At 39.9% G+C, this 21,339-nt stretch overlaps 1 protein-coding gene and 1 long non-coding RNA gene across 4 annotated transcripts in view; one reads left to right on the top strand and one right to left on the bottom strand.

Annotated features, from left to right (window-relative positions):
• slc4a3 (solute carrier family 4 member 3) overlaps window positions 1–388 on the bottom strand; it is a 100,465-nt gene extending 100,077 nt beyond the window's left edge. For both annotated transcript variants that reach the window (XM_049595135.1, XM_049595134.1), the window contains exon 1: window positions 234–388. The gene's annotated coding sequence lies outside the window, so the exon portion shown is untranslated. The remainder of the gene's footprint in view (window positions 1–233) is intronic.
• LOC125900231 (uncharacterized) lies at window positions 358–14,350 on the top strand. Of its 2 annotated transcripts, none has more exons than XR_007450836.1 (3): window positions 358–484; window positions 9,663–9,874; window positions 14,320–14,350. It is a non-coding gene; the product is annotated as an uncharacterized LOC125900231 (long non-coding RNA). The 2 variants fall into 2 exon arrangements; XR_007450835.1 differs by lacking the exon at window positions 14,320–14,350 and adding an exon at window positions 13,511–13,626.
• The last annotated feature ends 6,989 nt before the right edge of the window (window positions 14,351–21,339 follow it).

Consider the following 21,339-nt stretch of genomic DNA (forward strand, 5'->3'; position numbering starts at 1 on the left):
AGACTCTTGAGCATTGATTCAATAAGTTGCATATTTCAGTCTGCGTAAACACCTCAATCTCATCACCTTAGCCTTTCATTTCCTTTCCTCAAGCACATGTGTGTCTTTTGTTGCATAGCAAGTACCCAGGCAGCGACTCAGCATCATCCTGGTGCCAGTGCGTAACTGCTCACTCCAAAGTACACGCTGTAACATTTGCATTTGTCACCACCGCACCGTGTGCTTCGCCTTACCTGCGATTTCCGAGGGCAGTCCAGCGGTAGAAAGAAAAAACTAGAAGCAAGAGATGCTGCGACTAAACGCGGCGGCAGCAACACTGGTCCATGCCGTAACCTGGTGAAGACACGCCACGCAGCCTGCTGGATCTGCAAAGGATGCTCGGCATGACCACGTGACTCTGGAGGACAACCTGCCAATCTGAAGTCACTAATGGATGGACAACAACAGCATGCTGTCTCAACAGCTCGTGTTCTGACCTAGAGAGGTAGGTAATTAAACTACCATCATCATTAGTAACAGGAGAAGCAGTAGTAGTGGTGGTAGTGTTTGCAACTGTGAAATTAAACTTCAACAGTAAAGAAGCCTCAGGGTTGCAGCACATGCAGCCTTGTGAGGAGTAGATTAATATATGCAGACTTAACACAGGCTGCTCACTTCATTTACTAAGTATACACCAGATGAGTCATTCCTAGCCTTCAGTGCCATTTGAGTTCCCATGACATAATGTGGTATATTTTTGTGTTAAACAAATGGGCTAATACTAACTTCTAAAAGCTTGTCTCACATGGTTAACCCACATCTATCATAGAACAGTATGATATGTACAAAGGATTAAATACATAGGCTATAAAATAATGACCCCATTTTTAGCACAACTAGTTCAAATTGCTATGTCCCCAATCATGTTTGCTCAATCTAAATGACAAATATATAGAAATCAAACAAATTATACATCTCTCATTGTTGCATAGTCTTATTTATAATATTCTTCACCAGATGTTACTAGTCACTATTTACACATTTTTAATGGTTAATTTTTTAAAAATATGTCCCTGAGTCGAGTTTCCCCCCATCACTCGGATGCAAGTCCTCCTGAACACGCCCTCTGACTATCCCTCTTCCCTAACATGACTCAGGGAGTAGCATTTTTGGCAAGGAAATCTTCTACAAGAAGCAAAGCATATATCTCTTTAATCAACCTTTTTTCTACTGTTATAGAATGCTTGTCTGATGTGGTAAAGCATAACATAGGGCAAACCGATAATTTTTTGCATATGCATGTATGCATATTTACACAAACACACATTCACACACAAACAAAATGCATAAAAAACAGGACTGCCAGGTGACAGTGCAGAGCTGCATCTTTATTCAATGAAAAATTACATATGGAGATAAATTTCTATAATTTGATTTTTAAATCCAACAAAAGTTCCAGCTTTCCGAGCTTCAGACTGAACAAAGAAGCAGCTGATTGAATTGTGCAAATATAATACATCACATGACACACAAGAAAAATAGACCAATACGTTTTAAAGATACAAAATAAATTCAACCCACACAAGTATTACAGCGTTATTACTGAGGCTTCAGGCAAGTGAAATCACCACCACTGTGTGGCAGTAATGTGTTACATTTAAAGTACTGAGACAGACTGACACACAAGGTTGGCTCATCAACCAGACAAAGTGGGACACTACTTTGAGGCCCCTAAAGCTCCAATTCACTGTGATTCTGTCATTTGAATGATTTTGTTGAAGCCAGTATGACATATTATTACTAATAGTTTGGCTCTTTTGAGGGGTCTTTTGTCAAATAAAGGTTTTAGAACATTTCACTTGTGGTTTGGTCTCATGGTTAGGACATGTGCTGTGCCAGATACTTTGTATGCAGGTTCCAAGTTTAATTCTCATCCTCTGCTTCATGTCATTTCCCTGCTCTTTAACGCCCTATTTTACCCCTCTACTGTCCACTTTTAATAAAGACAAAATCCTCTAAGCTCACATTATTCTTCCATGGTGCATATTCCTAACTACATGAGTGATTAATTAGGAGACTAAAAATAAACTCACACATTATAAACCTGGACCAGTCAGGAGAGGTTAGTTGCCTTGAGTGCAAGAACATTTAAAAATTCATATTTTTTAATCTAACCTTTGGCTGAAATTGATACTTAAACTGCTTAGGTGCGAATTGCGTGCTTGCTATTGTTATTTTAAAGGTCTAGTGTGTAGGATTTAGTGGCATCTAGTGGTGAGGTTGCATAACTGAAATTTCTAAAAGTGCATAGGAGAACTAAAGTGGCTGACACAAACACAAATAGCCCTATCTATAGCCAGTGTTTACTTTGTCTTTCTGGGCTACTGTTGAACAACATGGAGGACTCTTGTCAAGATACAAAGACACCAATGAAAACATAGTTATAAATATTATATTCCATTTCTGCCAATAGATGCCCCTAATCCTACACACTAGACCTTTAAAACAAGTCTCTGAGTCACGCTCCAAGTCTGCGGTGCTTCACAAGAATCAAACTTCCGGCTCTGAAACTGACCGTAATACATATATATTTATCTTAACCGGAATATTTTCTTGAAAACATATGCAGCAGATGACTAGAACTGGGAGGTATTTGCTGGAAAACACAATGGGACCATAGCACAAAGCCTCACCTGGTCCAAATTCAAAGTAGATCACAATGTAACAAACAAATAAACATTTTACAAAAGCTTTTCTAAGGTCTTGTCTGAGTACTTTCCAAACAAAGAGGGTAAAATAATGCACAGAATGTGTGAATATGAGTGAAAAACAAGTAAACAGAGACAGAAATGTCTGCTCAGGAGCTTACTATATATAAAAACTCTTCTAGAAAACCCAAATAGATAAAAAATATATAGTGTTTTTTTCCCCTTAAACCATTAGTCTATCATTAGGGGTTAAAAACTGCTCTTGAGGTTAAGTGTGTCATTTACTACAAGACCCATAAGCAATCGGGCCAGTCGCTGACTATTGATAGGCTGTAAGGCCACAGGAACTAGGATAGGCACTTTCTTCACCACAGGCTCTTGCTGCCTATTGAAGCCAATACTGTCAGTATGGAAGCTCCTATTGGCTCAAGTGAGGTGTCAGTCTAAAGATCAGAGTTCAGCCACCATTTGACAGTGAGGAGTCAATCATATTTAACCCTCCCAACAACACAAAGTTGCACACCAAATAAACACACACCTAATAAACTATTTTCGAATACATTTTGTAAAGGAAATTTAACTAGGTTTTAGTTCACACACTGAAACAGATGGAAGACAGTCTGAACATTTGTGCATGCAACAGATGTGGAAATATGCAACATGGCTTCAGTCCACTAGAGGGAGCCCTAACTTCAAATATAAAATGAAAACACACATTTTAAAAGTTACTTGAGTATGATACACAGTATCCCAGCACAAATACCAAAAAGTTGTTTAAAAGCTCATGATGCCTTAGAAATAAAGGAAATACCTTAGGAATTATAACAGGAAGAGGAAGACTAAAGTCTCTCAGGCATTTTATTTTTTAAGCCTTTTCTTTTCCCCAAAACATTAATGACCAGACTTTTTTTTTTTTTTTTACATCATTCTTAAGATTAGTTTATGGCAAGAAGTGCCGCACAATATCCTGTCAAGAGGAAGACAGATTATGTGGCAGACTTTACAATGGTGTTAGGAAACCCTGTTAATGTTTAAAGTTCAAAGATGTTTAAATCTGCAAGGCAGACGTTTCACAGCTGGAGGATCATCCAAATGGAACATTTTCCACAGCCATTAAATTGGTTAAAGAGAGAAAGGGAGATTTTTTTTTTTTTTGAACATTTTGTCACATGGAAGCCATGATGTAGGTTATTGTGTTCAGGTTTCCTGCTGGGACTATCCTTCAGTTTTATGATGAAGATGATTTCACCCTCCTCAGGCACACCAGTTTAACATGATCAACACCGTCTGAGTATTGTTACAGTGTCAGACATGAAGGCACAGCAATGGATTTATACAAGAGAAGAAAGAGTTAAAAGTGGAGATCTGTACTTAAAGTGAGGATCAGTTGCGGAACTGAGTCAGCAGTGCAAAATGCTGAGTGCACGTACAGTAGAAACTTTCTCACAACACATTTAATGAACTTACAGGGAATGTAATCACTGGCTTTGAGCTTGTCTCCTAACGTGACCTCAGACAGACTTCCTCAGCTGCTTTTAGGGGATGTTTCATTTGGCTCCGTCAGTATCTGAGGCTTGAATCTTGCGGCCCAGGGGCAAGGCTGTTAGTCAGTGATTACAGGTCTCACAAAGAGAGAAATAACTTCAAAACCACCAGTCATTAATTTCACTCTGTTCAAACACCTTTCTTCCCCCGATGAACTCGGTGACAACCCAGTGCTCATGTTGTAATCAATAAGTACAATTGCAGCTTTACATTTGCTTGGAGTTTTGTCTTTTCCATTTCTTGATTTAAAGCTGTGCTAATCATTATTTTTATATCAACAATGGATCAAATTACTCTGTGTGAAGTGAAAGGGGTCATTCATTGTGCCATACCCACTGAGAGTTATCACCAAATTCTTGAGTCTTTCAGTCTTTTTTAGATCGTTGTTTTGGTTTTCTGGCCCACAACTTCTCAGAAATAAACCCACTGTACTCTACCTGCCCAGCACCAAACATATGAACATGTGAAGCATAGAGCAGCTAAAGAGCCTGATATTTTCCTCAGGAGCCTGTGGGAACCAATGACTGTTCTAAAGATGGATGACATATCTCCAATTCCACCCACTGTACAAAAATGAAGCCAAACTATTCTGGCTGGTGCCATCTTGTGCTGGGTATTTCATTTGGAGCCAGAATCTGTAGAGTCAGAGGAGTCAGATTCAGTATCGAGTTCCTTGAGCCATGAGACCAATAGCGAGCACAGCCATTACTCAGGGGCACACTGATAGGCGCACAGCTGTTAATCATGACATCAGCCTCAAATAACTGGTTATAACCAAACTCATCCGAAACACTTGAACATACACCGCACGATAAAAACAACCTAAATTGACTTTGATTTTTCAGTTTGGCCCATGTCCCATCCGCTAACATGGAGGGGGGTGGGGTTCATGATGCAGCCAGCAACCAGGGGACGCTCAATGTACTGACTAAAACAAACAATATTTCTCTATGAAATAGTCGTATAAGTGAGTACAAAGTAGCATTAAAAGAAAACACAAGTGAAGTGCCTCAAAATTGTACTTAAAGTCAATTCTGAATAAAATGTAATCATATTCCACCACTGGAAATGCAGCATGTGTTAAAGGGGGCTGAATTTGAGGGGGAGGGGGAACTGTCTGTGTCAAAAAAAAAAAAGCTGACCAAAAGTGCAGGCTATCACAAGAGAGGACTCTTACAAAAAGTCCATCAATAAGAAATAGCTCCTTAAATGGCAACGTAATGGCGCAGCTTCTCCAGTGGTTGTAATCTCATATAAAATCAGTTCCTCCCTCTCATACTTCCCTGCTTCCTTTGGAGTTTGATGGAGTCGATTAATTTATTTTGATTTCCTGTCTGATAACAAGTCAAAGCTCGCCCCTCTGCTTCTCTCTGTGCCAGCTGCTAAACTGCATCTTGATGTGTCATTGCATCTCATCTGGCAGTGCAGACAGCAACACGGACCATTAGAGCTGGGCTGTTGTGTGTTGCCAAGGCAAATGTGTCCATAGTGTTCAAGGCAGTTCATTAGCACGGTTAGCATCCTAGCTGTTTTCAAATGAGAAAGTATAAACATATTTGTGTGTGTGTGTGTGTGGGGGGGGTGGGGTTCTACAAATTGGTACTATCCTTTATTTAAAGGGTATCACCTCCTGATTAACTCATAATTTATTGCATAGTTCCTTTATGAGCATGACGCTCTACCAGTTAAATAAATTTTAAATGATGATTTGTGGCGAGTAATGCCAGTGCATGCCTGTGCTGGAAAATGTCCTTCGAAGCAGACATTTTGAAAGGAAGTTGGCAGTATCGCGACTGCAAATGTGCAGATGATGAAAAGTATGCCCCTTGGGAGCCTGGTTCAACAAGGCTGAACATCTTAAAGGGACAGTCCAACACTTAAGATGAATTGTGATCAAGTTTGTGAGTCCAAAGTATCATTTCTTTAAAATCTAGAGTGTATTAGACTCTGATCTTAAGTTTGAAAAAAAAAAAAAAACACACAAGGTCTCGTGGGTAAAAATAACAATTAATCAAACCAAACTGAGTAAAGAAGAAGCTCTGTGACAATATGGACACAACCCACAACAGGCAGAGGACAGGCTCCCCAGGAGAAGTCGAGGGGAATGCTGCGGTGAGCCACACAATGCTTGGAGTAGAACAGTAGAAGAGCCGTAACACGACTTACGACTTAGCAAACAACATCTGTGTTGCCTCAGCTCCCACAAATACCCAAAGGGTTTGATAAGTCTAACAAAAGAACAACTGAGTGTTCTGTTGAATTGGACATCTATGCTGTTAGCAAAACTAGTCAAAGACCATGTGAAACCTCTCATTTCCCTTTGGAGAGTTTCCCAGAAGCCATAAAACACTATCTTAATTAGTGCTGCAACAATAATGTGCTAAACTGAAAAAGTGAAATAACAAACTGTTTTATGAAGATATGTTGTTACAGAAAATCCTTGAATTCCCTGTGCTGCCAGGATTCCTGAACAGTCCAACTGACAGCACAGCACCACTGCTTATTAAGATATTAACAATATGCATAATAACAGAAATTAAATATGGAGCCCCATAACTGACAAAACAAAGTTAAAAAAAAGCCTATATACTGCACCTAAATGCACCAATGAATATGATTACCTGAATAAATAAAAGTGTAAATAGAAATATAAAACTATTGATCACCAATTAGTCATTAAAATAAAATACACTGTAAAATTTTACTCATCTATTTAACGTATACAAGCTATTTTTATTGTTGATTTTGTTTTGTTGTAGACTACTTTGTGTCTGCTGTTGTATCACTGTAGCTAAAGCATTTTAGCCAGCCAGCAAATGCTGATAAAGATAACATTAATTAGCTAGTTCACAGACCAGGCCCCAATAAACACTGCTCAGCCTTGCAGCCAATTTTTCGAAGTGGCCACTGATGGCATTGCAGCAGAAAAAATCCCTGCAGTCATAAGTTTCCCCATAAGATATCATTATAAAAGATGTTTTACATGTGAAAATCTGTGAGGTCATCACAAGTCTATGAGCTAAATGATAACCTGAGGGCAGGGCCAGTGGGGTAAACCTAAGGCCTGCTGTGAATATTCAGTGGGCCTCATACTACGTAAATAAATTCCTGAAGCTAAAAACGTTTCTGTAAATGCACCTGGCAAGCAACTCCATTAAGATGAGTAGGCGCCATCTTGGCATCTGGTATCTAGGTATTATTAAAATATTTCACAGACACATGCTTCCATATTTATATCATCCTCATTCTCCAGTGCATTTCTCTTGTCCTCTTCCAGGACGATTAATTAAGTCACATTTTGTAGATACGTGTGACTTAAATGTTTTTTTTTTCTTAGTTTTGTTTTTAAAGTAGCATTAACCAGCTATCTTTGCTAGCGAAGCTCGCTGGCTAAATGGTTTTAGCTACTATTACAGGAGTTCATACAGTGATTCTATGACAGTATGTGGTGTATAGATGATTAACAATACTTGCACTGACGGTTGGAGATGGATTGATGAGCTGCAGCTGAGTAGCTGGCTGATAAGGCTAGTGCTTAGAGTGTTTAGCTAAGCTGTAGTCACACAGGCCAGTCCCTCTCCTGGCAACCCATTCTCACTCCCAACTTGTACCGCTACTTTGACAGTTATCTCTGACAAAGGCACTGTTCGTGGTGGGATGATATGCATTGAATGACAGCTATTTATAATGCCGCTGGCAACACCGAATGCGTCAAATACCCCCGCTTTGTCATTGGATGTTGATGTCAGACACTGACACACAGAGACACTTTGTGGTGGTATGACCATGTGGCGTCTATTTCTGATGCTGTCCGCAGCTACCGTAGCACAAAGAGTGAGTAGATTCATATATACGCCTGACTTTAACTCAGGAGCCTGCTGTTTGTTTCTTGTGTAAGAAGCAAAAGTCAATCAAGTTATTTTGATAACAGTTAGGTGTGCTACTATGTGCAGCATGCTATGCTAGTGATGTTTATCACATGACATAGCCTATGTCACATGGTGGGTCTTTTGTTGCCTAAACCTACAAAGTGTTTTATGCAGGCATACGTTGCAAGTGTACTTTGAAAAAGACTGTGCATCTACAGTAACAAGCAGAAACTGTACATTTTCTGTGAGATGCAAAAGCATTTTTAGAATATGTTTCAGTCTACTGACAAAGTGACAGTATTTGAAGAGTTAGGGTGAGAACAGGTTGGCCCTGAACATGCCTATCTCATTACAACCCGTTCTCATTCCCAGGTTAGCAAATACTTTGTCAAACCCTTAAAGCGTTTATGAGATACACCAAGCTTTCAACTAACTCCAATGTAAATCCATCCACGACAACATTAGACACTCAGAGCAACTGATGTATAAATACTGAGAAAGTTCTTGTGAAATGTTGTTTGATTGGATGGATCAAACAAACACAGGCATTTCAACCTGAAGACTGGTGTTTGTGTCTTGTGTGAAACTGAAAGTAAATGTTATTTTAACCCAAACCATGATCTCTTCCTGTGACACTGTGCATATCATTTATGCATTTATTTATTTATTTACTGGCTGGAGGTTACAGAAAAAAGCTTTACATTTTTTCCCCTCCTCTGCTTTTTCTTGGCTTGAGAGTTCTATTATTTAATTGCTGACCTTTGTTTTTTAAACTTACACACCCAAAATTTATATGGTTCCTTGAATTGCTGATTGTATCCTTAAAGTATACTCTTATGTCAGTCTGGGCTTAACAAGAATGATTTGTTGACCTCAGTATATTTTATGAGTGAACCCAAATTGTAGGGGACATTGATGACAAACGCTGAATGCAACTTTAAAGTGCAATGTTTCCCCCACATGTGAGCCATACATCAAGGCGTCTGCTGGATTCTGACAGTTTTTACTGGGTCGGCAGTATAAAGGCCTAACTCCTGCGTAAACACAAACCCAGACACATCTACATAGAGGAAAACATGGCCTGCTGCCAGAGAGGAACTGTGTAAACAGTGTCAAGCTACCCTCCCGTCCAAATGATGTTGTGCATGGTGTGGCACAGCCCCGTATATCTGCTCGGGCTAAACAAGGCTAAACAAGGAGTTGAATTACTAGCTTGTTTAGCAGTCAGCAAACACTGGAGCTTGTCGAGTCTTATATTGTCATGTCAATCTTAGGAAGAACCAGCAAGATAAGGACGGTTCTAAGAACGTTTTCTTGGCATTGCACTTTTATTAAATCAGTCTGGGGGTTGGTTAGAGTCATGGGTCAAATTCAAACAGAGGAAATACTGCTGTGCTCCTAAAATGGATGTTACACTACATCCTACACATGCAGCACACACGCCGCACCAACCCAAAAACACCCCAGAAACACATGTTATAGTGCTGCTACATTCTTGCCCACTCTGCCTTTGTACTGTCACCCACTGTATGTGACTCAGCACTAAAACTCTGCTTTATAGGGGGTAAACTGATTCAACCTTCACCACACTGGGGGAGTCCGGCCTGAGTCCCTGCATCTCCAGGAAACAAGGATAATTAGCTCAGCCTTTCCAGTCTAATGTGGTGAACAGATCTGAGCTCTGAGGTCATCGTCGAGCATTCATCTTGGATAGGAGGGCTTCCTCCTTCACTTTCAGTCCCTCCTTCACTCTTAGTCCCTCCTTCCCTACACGTGAGTATTCTCAATTTTTTTTTTCAGTTTTCACTGCGCAAACTCAAAGTTCATAAAAAATAAAAAGCATGAGTGCTTGTGTTGAAATCTGATATTTTCCTCAACACAAAAACTTCTAAAGGCTGTCATTGGGTTTTAAAACAGCAGCAGCACAATTACAAAAAACGGTTCCTAATGAAAGAGGGAAAAGACAAACACTGCAATGTAGCAAGTAACAGAGAATAAGCAATGGACCCTGTCTGTTTAGAGATTCAGTTTTGAGGGGAGAAACACACAAAAAAATTGTATTAGAGTGTTTGATGGTGAGATGGTGAGATTGAGCCTGAGTCCACTGTTCCTGTAACGAGATTAAAGGAAATATTGAAATAAAACACATCTTCCAAAAACTCCAAGTAGACATTTTGAAAGCATGAAAACATGCATTACTGACATTTCCAGACCCCACAAATGCAGATCAGGGGAGCAGTAGGCATCTACAAGGAAAGACTGCGTTCAGACATAATGAGGTGCACATATCAAACAGGTCTGGAAAAGCATGAAGAAATGATTCCAGTTGTAAAATCAACTGGCCAATTGTTGGTTTTGGAGACCACAAAAGTAAGTTCTGAGTTGTGGTTTTAATATACACATTATACAGTGCACCAGTCTTATGACACCAAAATCCAAAGTAGCACAAAGTACTGAATGTTCAACTGTACCATGCTGTTTTATATCAACTGGCCAGTTAGTTGGAGACCACAAAAGTAAGTTCTGAGTTGTGGTTTTAATATACACATTATACAGTGCACCAGTCTTATGACACCAAAATCCAAAGTAGCACAAAGTACTGAATGTTCAACTGTACCATGCTGTTTTATATACATATTTTTTTCTGCTGCTCACTGGGCTCTAGGTAGCTAGCCTGTTATTCTGGCTTGTCATATACTGCCTCTTTGGCATTAGATACCGATGCACAAAGGCACATTTAGCGGAGGTATAATATGCACTGGGTGATAGCAGTTGCTGACACAGCGGCCACCAACCGAAGTCGCCAAATACTGGCATCTTTATCAGTGGACATCCGTGTAACATACTGACGCACAAAGGTACCTTTCTCAGCATTATGAAATGCGAGTTACGGCACTCGACGATTACGGCACCCAACATACCGATACAATGTCACCTTATCCCATTAAAACCATATTCACAACGTGGGTTCATTTTATTTATTAAAAAAAAAACTTTTGATTTTTTGATCTGAGAACCCTTATGGACTATGCATATATGAATAACATACAGGGTAATTGAGAAATGGAAACATAATTTGAGGTTGTCAATAACCCAGTTTTATACATCCGAAGAACTTCTATTAACAAAAAAAAAAAAAAAAAACTGCTTGGCAATCAGACCAGGTGTCTACTTGAGACAGGCCTTTATTTGTCAAAATGTGTAGCTACACCTGGCTAGCAAAAGGGAATGATAAGAAACTGTACATTTCCTATGAAAATAGAGGTGTATTTTGAAAAGACACAATGCATGTAATAAGCATACACTGACATTAATTGTCAGCAACAGACGCTGGAGGATACCCGCATTTAGACGTGAAAGTCCACAGACAAAATGGCAATATTTAACGGTAGTGCGCCTATGTTCCCACCGCCCTATGTTCCCACATCCCTGTGTTCCCACAGCCCTATGTTCCCACAGCTCTATGTTCCCACATTTCATTTTTCATAAATTTGTATCAGATTTTATCCCCCTTTCTCCCAATTTGGTAGCCAATTACACCCAACCTATTATCCCCCCTAACCCTTGTGGGGGATAGGGCTTAAGTTGAAGGGAAATGTAGGAACACAAGACCTAATTTTGAAAATGTCCTAGAAATGTGGGAACATAGGGTTTAATTTAAAAAAAAATCTTAGAAATGTGGGAACATAGGGCTGTGGGAACATAGGGTTTAATTTTGAGAAAAATCTTAGAAATATGGGAACTGTGGGAACATAGGGCCTAATTTTGAGAAAAATCTTGGAAATGTGGGAACATAGGGCCTAATTTTAAGAAAAATCTTAGAAATGTGGGAACATAGGGCTGTGGGAACATAGGGCCTAATTTTAAGAAAAATCTTAGAAATGTGGGAACTGTGGGAACATAGGGCCTAATTTTGAGAAAAATCTCGGAAATGTGGGAACATAGGGCCTACTTTTAAGAAAAATCTTAGAAATGTGGGAACATAGGGCTGTGGGAACATAGGACTGACCCCGGTATAACACATAACCAACATAGACAGCTACAAAAGAGAGGGATATTCTTCAAATCTCACTTTACCTTTATGTCCAAATCAAATCTGGTGTTCAACAACACCAGAGTACGTGAATACAGACTTTACCTTTAATAGCCCTTTTTCACCCAGTTACCTTTCGTTTGCCCTGATGTAGCTTTAAAGGAAGGCCTACATATTATGCAGGAATTGACGGTTACTCTTTGTAAATAGATTCCCCGGCGAAACTGAAAGTGAAAGCCAACCCAGAGTGACTCCCCTTCACTATATTTGTGTTTCTTTGGTGCTGTGTCTGCTATTTTCATAGCTCCTCTTAGATGCATGTTGCTTACAGTTGGTCGCTTACTAAGTCCAGATCTAAACTGAGCATTATGCCCACTACCGTCCTGAGCATCACAAATGTGGAAGAAAATAAGAAAATACAGGCAGAGGGCAGAGTCTCTGCAAATAAATACACTGCCACACACAGAGTGGGTCATAAGTGATGATTGAGACGGATTACTTCTGTATGAGTGGAAAATCCTGCATAGTATACCTTTATATTGGACATAAATATATTTTATCACACTGCATGACAGTATCACATAAATTATTGCATTGTTTTAGTTCTTTATTTAAAGCCATATGATGTTTATACTGAGTAAAACTCTAGACTCCAGGTTTTCTATGGCTGCACCATTCAGTCAAATAAATATTCGATGTCTTGTCCATCATTTTTTACACAGTTACCCAATAGCCTGCCATATTTGATATTTTTGGAAACTTTGGAATAATAAAAGTCTGTGGATTTGAAAAATTGTTGGCTGCATGACACGAGTTTGCACTGACTGTCCTGCCAGCAAGACAGTAGGATTGAAAATGATAAGGGTGACTTAAACTTGTACAGGGGCTTTTTCTGTTGTCCACGTGTGCATGCAAATTGTGGTTTTTGTGTGGATAAAAGTGTGGATGTATGAAAAATGAGAGTATATAGCAGGCATAGTCGCCAAATCACAACATGTCAGGCTTGCCATGAAAACATGGCTTCACTCCAAACTCATTCCAGTGGAACTCATATCAACCCAGAACACACCACCAGTTCAAATGTTGGCTAACATTGCAAAATGACAAGCAAGGTAATTTTGCTGAAAAAATATTCAATTATGTCATTAAGATATTCATTAAGAACATACTGTGATGTAATAATGTCACTCTGGCAGCACTCTTGAAACATAAAGCTTATTAAAATACAGGTTCACTGTGTAAAACGAAACCAGAGAGTAGTTAATTTGTAGAGAAATCAATCAACTACAGGGAAAAAAAAATATATTAAACTTATAAATCAGATTGATTTGCATGTGAGATTAAACAACTTGCTGAACTCCTCTCTCTGTTTGAAGCTTTACAAGTCAGGACAAGAGGAGGAAGGTGTACTCTGTGAATTATTGGCAAGGAAACTCAACACATCATCAATGCCTCACAGTTGAAAAGAAAAAAGAGATGACAAGAGAGAGAGAGACACACACAGATATCTGCAGGCAGGGTCGACACAGGCAAACACTCCCTACCTGTACCAACTACAACCCGACACGGTTGAATAAATAACTTTTTGAAGAGCTGTCATTACTCAGCTATGAGCTATTTGTAACATTACCTGCCTGAGGTTAGCTCTCCTTCTCCATCACTCAGCTCTGTAGCAAAGGAGGGTCATTCTGCTTTCAGGCTTCTGTATACATTAAGGAGGAGTCTGCACAGGCATGCAGCAGGCATGTTACAAAGAACGCGTACAGGCAAACAGATACTGTTGTCATAGGAGTCCAGGGAGGTTGAGGTGATAACTATAGTACTGCTGCTATATGGAGAAGCCTGCCATCTGATGATTTACCACCAGGCTGGGGCTAAGAGGTGCTTTCAAGTTACAATTTCCTGTTGATAACAAATACATCAGATGAGTTGCATTTTGCATTAAAGGAGCAGTGTGTAAGACTTAGGGGGATATAGTGGCATCTAGTGGTGAGGATTGCAAGTTGCACCAGCTAAAACTTCTTCCAGTTAGAATGCTTCAGTGTTCAATGGTGAGATTTTACTTAGCCATATTATCAGCAGAGGTCTTCTCTTAAAAAAAAATGGACCCTTTGACTTAAACCGGTAAAAACATGGAATAAATGAGTTTCATGTTTCAAATCAGCGTTTCTCCGATGCTGTTTAGGGCCGTTCGTGCTTTCATGTCCCCTGACCTGGGAATGCCTCAGGGTACCTCAGGAGAAGCTGGACAGTGGTGCTGGGGATTGGGATGTCTGGAGGTCCTTGCTCAGCCTGCTGCCCCCATGACCTGGCCCTGGATAAGCTGATGGATGGATGGATGGATGGATGGATGGATGGATGGATGGATGGACATTTTTTGTTGCCAATCAAGTTATCAAGTTAGAAGCCCCTTAGCGACAAGCAGTGAAGGGAAAACACCAATCTTTTTTCTTTTTTTACGTGACACTGCTTTATGCTTTGTTTTTACCAATTTAAATTATCTGGGGTCTCATTATAAAACAATGCATAGGATCCATACTAAAAATATATGTTCAGACAAATGCCAAAAGTAGCATGTCCCAAAAACTATTCAGCAATTTCTACAATCAGGTTTCAACCTCACCATCTGCAACGCCAATTTCTCATCCCCAAAATTTCCACAAGCATTGGTCAAAGTTTCTTCCATCAAGCCTGTTATTATAGATCACATCTTTTGCGTAGGAAGTGGCGTACGCCTCTTTCAGACCTCGCATTGTGCGTATGCAATGTTTATAAATGAGACCCCTGGTCCATTTGTTTTGGAGAAGACCTCTACAGATTATTCAGCTCCTGGTAAAAATATCTGCAAGTGGTACGTCTATGGTGTGCTAAACAGTCCAGAAGAAAAACTGATTTGTAACATGAATCGGCTTTTTTAATGTTTAGTGTTTCGATTTTTTTAGTAGCATGGTCCGTTTGTTTTAAAGATGAAGAGACCTCTGCGGATAATGCAGCTCCTGGAATAAAAATCCTCCCGCGGAGGTGCTTCTAACTTCAGTGGCTGATACAAAAACACAAAAATGTGAAATGCAAATGGCCCTATCAAGAGCCAATGTTTGGTTTGTCAATTCTCGGTTACTGTAGAGACATGACAGTGCAACATGGCAATCTCTGTAGACAGGATCCAATCCCTTTGTAGATATAAAAAGCTCATTTTAAGGTAAGCAAAAACTCAATGATTCTTATTTTCAGGTAATTATACATTAAAGAAAACAAACATATTAAATTATATTCCTTTCTGTCAATATACCCACCTAAATCCTACACACTGGACCTTTAATGGTTGTCTGTTTTTGTAGTACAAAGGTGGCTTTGTAACTTTTCATTGTGAAATGCTTCACATACATTTCCGAAACCATGCTTCTTTTTTCCCTAAGGGAATTATACATCTTCTTTCCTTTTGACTCAGAGACCTCAGAGTGATAAATTACTCTGGTACATTCCAGTTTGGGTTGGAGGAGACCCCCACTCACCAGACACACACACACACACACACACAGGGGTGGTTTACCCATCTGTAGAAGCTACTGGAATATGAGGACCAGTGATTTTTCCCCCCTCGGCTGTGGAAAGAAAAGGCTCACGTCCTAATAAAAGTGTGACATCATCAGAGTGCATGCATTTGTTTTATACCCAGTGATTATCCCTGTGTTGCAGACTATAACTTTCTCATAAGAAAATAGGCTCCAGCTTCTCTCTACTCACTTCTCTGTCTTGGTTTCAGTTAAAAGGAAGGAGTCTTCAAGCAAATCAGTTCAACGACTCTGTTATTTTCATTTTAATGCTATCAGAATTCCATATGTGTCAGTCGATTCTATAGAGTAGTTTACTTTTTGAATACTGCAAAAAGTGTGTAGCACCATATCTCTTTGGTCCATTGCTAACAGTGGAGAGGGTTGTAGTCAGAGGCAAAGTTGTAGCCCGAGGTGTTAGTTTTATTACAGAGAATTTCCCATATTCACATTGCCGGGGACTATGAAGTTCATTCGACCTCATCTGCATTGCATTGTAAGGAGAGATGGCTTTACTGCCCAAGCTCCAAGAAGCCTGGACGTTTTCTGCCTCCGTATGCAGAATTGCTCCCCAGCTTGTGGTCACAGGGGCTTGGATGAAAACTGCTTCTGCTATTACACCAAATACTCCTAATTTGACCAGGGCTCTGTGCATAGCAGGGTTTATAATGGAAGTGAGTGAAAGGTTCAAATCGCTCATATTGCTGAGATGAAACACAGTGTTTCATCATGTAAAACCAGTTCTGGTGGTTAAGAGGGTGGAGCCTATGGTTTAATGTGAGCCAGTGATCATTAAGCTCGTAGTGGTTTTTTATTTACCTGACTTTGAAATTTATACATTACAGGAGACACACAGTCCAGTCTGTCTCTGAATAGGAGGATAGGAAATTGGAGTTTGTTAAAGTAGTGCTGGAATACCAAAGTATCCAATACACATTGCCTTAAGGAGTGAGAGTCCTGTTACTTGTTCCTTTGTGGAAGAAAAAAAGCTGCAACTGGCTTGGGTTGACAGCAGTTATATTGGGTTTAACTGATGACGGATGCCCTTTTGACACCTGGTATTAAAGTGCATCTTGGGTGATAGGGATCACAAGTAGACAGCTCTAAGTACAGGTGTGAAAGCATTTAATGCATCTTGAGTTCTGATTGCTTAGACCACATTCAGAGGTAGTCTGGGCTACATATTGTCAGCGGTGTGTGCGTCGTGGGCCACACCGAAGGGCCGCCTATTCACTTGACATCCTTTGAATAAGGTGTATTTGTGTCTGTGGCCCTGTTTATACCTGGTATTAAAAGAATACATCAACCGCAGTATGACCATTTGTATTTCAGTTGCTCATTGCCTGTTATGTTGAATTTGTGAAGAAAATTTGTTTTTCTTGCATGCCTCCATGGTGAACAGAGAATCCAAGAAAGGCAAACATTCTTGAGTTGGAGTAAACAGGGACCTTGTCAAAATATCCTTTTACAAACCCTCACACATCATCCAAGTCTCAGTTATCCAGTTGTGCTCAGTACAAAACACTTGCACCTTCGAGTACGGTACCCTGAGCATGACTTAGCACATGTACATATGAGCTTCCCTTATGCAAAGATTTAAATGCACACATATGCCAAGGTACGCTACCCAGCCTCATGAGATGTTTTATAATGAAATGTTTTAAAAAGTAGGATTTTAGTGAAAATGCACTTTTTAACAGTGCAATAGCTAATACCACATTTCCCAGTAACGAGTAATATAGTGCAGTACTAATAAAATTTCAGTCATAATATTATGGTTACCCCAAAAACAATTTACTAGTTACAAACTTTGTTGTCAACCCCCGACTGATCTGAAATCCGACAGTTGATTATGTACCCGGATAAATTTCCGTAATCGTCGCACAGGCATGTCACTTAGCTTGGAAGATGGAAAAGTTAACATTCAGTAGCTGGAAATGTCGTTCCATTACCTTTTTGCTGGAGGAAAGATGACAAGAACATCATTGTTCCAGGTAGTGGTACAAATATTCTCCACCACCGAGTACATGACCTCAAACCTCCAGAAACACCTACTGCTACAGCACAACAACATAAAGCTTGTGGAAATACACCCCACCAAACTTAAGGTCTCTGCAGCTGCTGCAGATGGCTGTAGCTCTACACTGGCTAAACAACCCAAACTGTATTTTAATTTGGCTGGCTACTAGTGACAAAGAGCTAATGAGGCTTGCAGCTGGATATGTGTTGGATGAAATGTTGCCTATCTACATTACTGACTCCCTGTCTTTCAGAAAGATCCTTGAGAAAATACCAGTCACAGGCAACAGAAGATCCCCAGGTAAAAAATAACTATCTAGCCCTAGTTTACCTGAGATTACCCTGACATTCACACATATTAAAACACTGTACACTAGCGGCACTTCTGAGTTATAGGGAGGCAGTAGTGTGACACAGAACTGGTGTATTTAGGTTGTAGAGAAACTATGTGAACTACTTTTTGTACCTACATCTCAAAGGAGACATGTTATACTGCCGGAGTGATTTGAGAAGTTTTTGTGGATGTGTTCATACATTTTGACACGTATCTGCCTTGATTCAAGTTCCCTACCAATCCAACTGCGGTAAATCTATGATCCTGTGGTCACTGAGTAGTGACTGAGAGAATGTGATTACAGATACAAGCAACCAAATAAGCTTCCTTTGTAGGGTGCGTCACCATTAGGGACAGAATGAGGAGCTCTGACACCTACAGTAGAAGGACCTTGTCGTAGAACTGCTGTTTATTCACATTTAAATAAGAAGCAGAGGTGCATGGCATCTGATCAGGATGTCTCATGTAAACCTCCCTGCAGGGGTACTCCAGCACATCTAAGTGGAAGAGGACCCAAAACACTGTTGAGGGATAGTACCATATATTTGATTTAGGAACACCTTGGGATTCCCTAGGAGGAGCTGAATGAAATAGCTGGGAAGAGGGGTATGAGGATTACTTCATTTAGCTTGCTACCATTGAAGCACAGAACTTGGTAGGTAAGATGTATGTATGATTAGATATTCATTCACACATAATGTATCCAGTAACAATGCAGTATTCTGTAACTAAGCCAGGTTTTGACCTGCACACTGCTGTCAACTCCTATCTACCTTTCATGTAAACCAAGTGGTCTCACACTCAGCTCATGCCCTTGCTTGATATTTCAAGCTCCTTGTATACTGCAACAGAAGAAATGGGGCAACCCATTCCCAGCCCCCTTGGCTGAGCAGACTGCCTCAACTATCAACCAAAACTTGATAAGTTTCATTAGCCAAAAAGTGCAAACACATCAGAAGACATTGCAATGGATAAAAAATAACCCTATACCAGACATACCAGGGAAATATTTAGAGGAAATATGCTCCAAAAAAGGATGGCAAGAATGGAAAATTATTACATTTTTAAAAGAAAATTGCTGAGCGTCTGCTGAACATTGCTTAAACATTCTTCTCCAGAGCTCTTCTTTTTTAAAATTAAATACCAATGTAATTTACTGTAGGTGAAGAGCCTGTATTGTTGAAAAAGGGGGGGCTCAAGGACACTTGGAATAACGTGATGAGCACAGCTGAAATAACAAGGGAACAGTCTTATGTGATCATACGAGTGCCTCTTAAAATAAAAAAAAACACAGTCATTTGAAGAAGTGCTTTGTTGCGCCATGAAGTCGCAGACTTTCTCTGATCTGTTGGTACCTTCACATCTATCATTGTTTAAACTCTGCGTGTATGACCAATGCCCGGATGCCTGTGGGACACAGTGTGTCAGATTAAGCTGGAAAGTAATGAACTCAAGTATTTCTTCATCTCTTCCAGTCAAGTGTGAGCACCCATCAAACCTCAGCACATACTGAGCTAACAGCCAAGTTGCCTGCCAGTTTCCAAACAGTTTGACAGCCATGCTACAGGCCCCGAGGCCATGCAAAGTGCTTTAAGCCTATATAAAGCCTCTGCTGCACTCACAAACATACAAGTTCAGTCCTGTTCCATGTGAAAAGCCTGCAGTGTGATACTTTGGTTGGAAAAGTTAAGGCTCTGCAATTTCTGATTTAGCTTTTGATATTTTTTAAGCTCAAGTGGAAATTTTGCAAGAGGAAAGATTGGGAGGTCATGAAAAAACACTCTGATTATTTCTCTGGGATCATGAAAAGCCACAGGAAATCTAGCCAGTAGTTTCCAAGATAGCTTATCTGAGATGAAAGGCCAGAATGGCAAATAAATCAATGGGAGTCACATTCACATCATCATAAATATCTGCAGCAACTTTCAATATGCAATGCTCTGGACCAAGTGTTGGGCCTGCTGATCACTAGCAGGACAATAATGTGTATTGAATTGTTGTTGTTAAAATACAGGAATTCATTCTTATGATTGTCATGAAACCAACCTAATGGTCTACAGCCATGCTACAGTAGCAGCTCTGTGAGCCTAAACGAGGTCATGGTGGTGCTTTGAGCTGAATGCTAACATTAGCATGCTAACATACTCATGGTGACTGTGTTAACATGCTGATGTTTAGTTCACGTCAGTTAGTTTCTGCCAAGTTATCATGCTAACATTTGCTAATTAGCATTTTAAAAAACACAGTTTGATGCTGTACAGATGTTTTGAAGATATTTGGTTATAAAGTAAAGCAGTTGATCTTTGACCTGATGCTGGTGCTAATGGAAATTCAGGGAATCGCCAAAGTTGTTAGAATTTACCGTCTTGGGACCCTGAGTATTATGTAACAAATTTTCATCAATCCCTAGTTGTCAAGATTAGGGATGTCAGTGTCGGTATATTTTACTTTTGACAGCCTGACATCCATTAAAAAAAACCAAAAAACTATTAAGCATCCTATACATTTCATTCTTATTCACCTGAAATGCCTATCCAAGGCATGCCCAAAGTAAACTGAAAGTTGTCATTGTCTTTGTTCCATTTTGAGTACATGTACATATATGATCTCATTTGAAAGAAAACACTGAAGTTATTTTCCCCAGCAGTCACTGAGTTAATTAAGCTTCAACACACTGAAATAAGGGGTTGGGTTTTTTGTTGTTTTTATTTCTCAGAAATTGAGCATAGCATTAGTTCATGTAGGACACAATGTCAAGCTCAGCTCACATGCCAGCTACATCAGCTGATCTTCAGCAGCCCATTCAATTGATGATTCAATTGAGCTGATAGATCACATGATTTCTTTCTATGCAACCAACAGGCTAACTCCTTCAGGGTGCCCTATTTAAACTGCTCTAGCCTGCCCACTGTTGCTACTTCTTCTGCGATTTGCAACCCACCCCAACTCCTCCTTTTCATGCTGTGTCTGACTTATCAGTGTCGTTTATAATTGTCATTGATGCTGGCTCTGTTCTGTACCTGAAGGTCTTTGGTGCTGCTCTCCCTGCCTTAGGCTTGCAATGTAAGCACATGGAAGGGCAGGGAGGTTTGCGCTCTCTACCATAGGTTTTCTGGAAGCCTGGGGAAGGGTGGAGAAGTACCAGAACAGAGCCATACCACCCGATACAGTACTGCTAGGATAAACTGTATATAGAGACACTTCTAGAAAACCTAAATTGGTAAGATATATAAGATATATGATATATAAGATATTTGTTTATTTGTGTACTTTTATAACAGTCTATGGCGGCAATAATGGG

This window comes from Epinephelus fuscoguttatus, linkage group LG13 (assembly GCF_011397635.1).
Source record: "Epinephelus fuscoguttatus linkage group LG13, E.fuscoguttatus.final_Chr_v1".
Lineage (NCBI taxonomy): Eukaryota > Metazoa > Chordata > Actinopteri > Perciformes > Serranidae > Epinephelus > Epinephelus fuscoguttatus.